Genomic DNA, 2683 nt, shown 5'->3' on the forward strand with positions numbered 1-2683 from the left:
TTTTGATGCTTCCTGGATTATTCAACATTCTGCCTTCAGCATTCTTAAGTATTGAAACTCAAGGCTTAAACTTGTTCTTCAGTTCCTTCAGTTTAAGAAACGTTGAACGAGTTAATCCCTTTTGATTTTCTGACTCCAGCTCCTTGCACGTTTCATTATAATACTTTGCTTTGTCTTCCCTAGCTGCCCTTTGAAATCTTGTGTTCAGCTCCTTGACTTCCTGATTTCTTCACTTTGTTTTGGTTTTTGTGTGCTTTAGTTCAATCTTTAGAGTCACTTAAAATTTTTTTTTATTTTGGCTTACACAGTATGGCCGGCGACATTAGCTAGCGCTCGCTCTACTCTCTGTAACGAGGAAACAGCGGACTACAAGAGACTGAACTGTATCTGCCTCTATTTCCAACAGACTTACGTTCAACTTTCGCTCGCTCACACACACACACACACACACACACACACACACACACACACACACAGCCGGGAAAATTATATTAATCCTCTTTTTTAAAAAAGTTAATATAAAATTATAGAAAAAAGGAACCTGTACTTTAGTTAAAACACAGCTGGAACAATTTGCAGCGGCGGTGGCAGCAGCGGGAGAAGAGATTTAATTTCGTTGATTTTCTGTGGTTGTTGGTTGTTCGCTAGTCTCACAGTAATGGAAGCTGCACATTTTTTCGAAGGGATGGAGAAGCTCCTGGAGGTTTGATTCTCCCGGCAGCAGCCCGATGCGAACCAAGGGTGTGGGGATCTTCGCACCATCCCAAGATCCGAGTGAGATATACTTTTGAAGGATGTGCAAGGTTCAATCATAAGTGTGACAAAAACTGACAAGCAGGAAGCTTATGTACTCAGAGAGTAGCATGTTTGTCTCCAATAGACGTTTCATTTTGAAGACATGTGGTACCACCCTCTTGCTGAAAGCACTGGTTCCCCTCTTGAAGCTTGCTAGGGATTGCGGTGGGTTTGACTCAATTCAAAGCTTCTTTTATTCTTGTAAGAATTTCATGAAATCTTCTCACCAAGGGTACCCACACCGGAATTTCCAGGAAGGAATATAATTTCTTAATGCAGTTTTCCCAAATGGAGCAGCATACTGTATGGGACGTATGAATTCTGACTGCTGGTACTTGTATACTCTGGATTTTCCAGAGCGTCGGGTAATCAGTCAGCCAGATCAAACCCTGGAAATTCTGATGAGTGAGCTTGACCCAGCAGTTATGGACCAGTTCTACATGAAAGATGGTGTTACTGCAAAGGATGTCACTCGTGAGAGTGGAATTCGTGACCTGATACCAGGTTCTGTCATTGATGCCACACTGTTCAATCCTTGCGGGTATTCAATGAATGGAATAAAATCAGGTGGAACTTATTGGACTATTCACGTCACTCCAGAACCAGAATTTTCTTATTTTAGCTTTGAAATAAACTTAAGTCAGACCTCCTATGATGACCTGATAAGGAAAGTTGTGGAAGTCTTCAAACCAGGAAAATTTGTGACCACCCTGTTTGTAAATCAGAGTTCTAAATGTCGCACAGTGCTTTCTTCACCCCAGAAGATTGAAGGTTTTAAACGTCTTGATTGTCAGAGTGCTTTGTTCAATGATTACAACTTTGTTTTTACCAGTTTTGCTAAGAAGCAGCAACAGCAGAGTTAAGAAAAATGAAGAAAAAACACAAAAGAGAAAACAAATAGAAGGTGGTGGCTCCTATCTAGATATTGATATTGGGGGCAGTGCTTTCCATAACACCCCCTAGTAGTTGCAGAAAGCCGTAGATGTAATCATAGTGTAATCATTTTGAATTGTATGCATTATTATATCAAGGAGTTAGATATCTTGCATGAATGCTCTTTTCTGTGTTTAGGTATTCTATGCCACTCTTGCTGTGAAATTGAGGTGCATGTAGAAAAAAAACTTTTACTGTATGAAACTTTACAACTGTTGTGAAAACAATTCAATTTGGCTTATGCACAGTGTAATATTTCTCCAGGTATCACCCAAAATTCCCCACAGATAAGGCATTCGTCCTCATTAGGTATTGGCCTCAGCCAAACCATCTGGGACTGTTCTATTAAATAGCTACCAGAATTTTACATCCAGTTACCTCCAGAACATATTCTTAAAAAGGTTACTGAAACCAATTTCCACTTCATAAAGATTTTTTTTGCAACAATTAAAAATGTTTCTTCCATGAGTCTTGAGTCCTCTTAAAAAAATGATTGCATTAATTAATTTTACATATTTTGTTTCAGCATTATTGCTCCCTGTATTTGTAGTCCTTTAATGGTTTCATCTCGCTGTGGCAGCCCCACCTCTAGTCCTAAACAGAGCAATACATTGTCGCAGTGAGTTGGGTGAAAATAGATTAATATCCTCAGAAAGGGTAGCCCTTGGCCTCCATTTACTTTAAAGGTCAGATGAATTTGACATCCATCCTCCTTGTTAGCATGAATTCTTAGGGAAATATTGCCAAACAAAAGCTTCTCTAGTATTGATTAGTAAAGAAGACTATACTGGCAAAAGTAAGGAAACTTTACAGTTCTTTGTTCCCAAGTAAATAAGGTTTATGAGCACTATGCCTTTACTTCCAGTCAGTTGGCCAAGTGGTTGTTCTCTAGATTTCTTGGACAACTTGGTGAGCACGTCCATGGCAGCATCTGTTAACTGAAATATGTCAATTG

The 2683-nt window shown here is 39.4% G+C and overlaps 1 pseudogene; it reads left to right on the forward strand.

Annotated features, from left to right (window-relative positions):
• Positions 1-658: 658 nt before the first annotated feature.
• Positions 659-1658, forward strand: LOC102871845 (annotated as a pseudogene).
• The last annotated feature ends 1025 nt before the right edge of the window (positions 1659-2683 follow it).

Source organism: Elephantulus edwardii, unplaced genomic scaffold, assembly GCF_000299155.1.
Source record: "Elephantulus edwardii isolate Elephantulus edwardi_28Jun2011 unplaced genomic scaffold, EleEdw1.0 scaffold00030, whole genome shotgun sequence".
NCBI lineage: Eukaryota > Metazoa > Chordata > Mammalia > Macroscelidea > Macroscelididae > Elephantulus > Elephantulus edwardii.